Source organism: Lupinus angustifolius, chromosome LG11 (assembly GCF_001865875.1).
Source record: "Lupinus angustifolius cultivar Tanjil chromosome LG11, LupAngTanjil_v1.0, whole genome shotgun sequence".
Classification (NCBI taxonomy): domain Eukaryota; kingdom Viridiplantae; phylum Streptophyta; class Magnoliopsida; order Fabales; family Fabaceae; genus Lupinus; species Lupinus angustifolius.
Window position 1 is genome coordinate 35190879 of NC_032019.1, and position 1190 is coordinate 35192068.

The window sequence follows — 1190 nt, forward strand, 5'->3', positions numbered from 1 at the left end:
GGATGAGGATGAGGATGAGGATGAGGATGAGGATGAGGATGAGGATGCGGATGAGGATGAGGATTAGGACAAGAATGAGAATGAGGATAGGATGTGGATGAGGACGAAGATGAGGATAAGAATAAGATGGCGACGAGGATGGGGATAGGAAGAGGACGATAATGAGGATGAGGATAGGAAGAGATTGAGGATAACCAAGAGGATGAGGACGAGGATGAGGAAAAGATGAGGATGAGGATGAGGATAAGATGAGGACGAGGATGAGGATAGGATGAGGACGAGAATGAGGATGAGCATGAGGATAGGATGAGGACGAGGATGACGATAGTATGAGGATGAGGAAGTGGATTAGGATGAGGATGAAGATGAGGAAGAGGAGGAGGATGAGGATGAGGATGAGGATAAGATGAGGACGAGGATGAGGATAGGAGGAGGATGAGAATGAGGATAGGAGGAGGATGAGAATGAGGATAGGAGGAGGATGAGAATGAGGATAGGAGGAGGATGAGAATGAGGATAGGAGGAGGATGAGAATGAGGATAGGAGGAGGATGAGAATGAGGATAGGAGGAGGATGAGAATGAGGATAGGAGGAGGATGAGAATGAGGATAGGAGGAGGATGAGAATGAGGATAGGAGGAGGATGAGAATGAGGATAGGAGGAGGATGAGAATGAGGATAGGAGGAGGATGAGAATGAGGATAGGAGGAGGATGAGAATGAGGATAGGAGGAGGATGAGAATGAGGATAGGAGGAGGATGAGAATGAGGATAGGAGGAGGATGAGAATGAGGATGAGGATGAGGATAAGATGAGGACGAGGATGAGTACGAGGATGAGGATAGGAAGAAGACGAGAATGAGGATAGGATAAGGATGAGGATGACCAAGAGGATGAGGATGACCAAGAGGATGAGGATAGGAATAGGATGAGGAAGAGGATGAGGATGAGGATAGGATGGATGAGAATGTGGATGAGGATAAGGATAGGATGAGGAGGAGGATGAGGATGAGGACGAGGAAGAGGATGAGGATGAGGATGATGTTGAGGACGAGGATACGATGAGGACGAGCATGAGGATGTGGAAGAGGTTAGGATGAGGATGAGGATAGGATGAGGACGAGCATGACGATTAGGATGAGGATAGGATGAGGACGAGAATTAGGATGAGGATGAGGATAGGAGGATGATG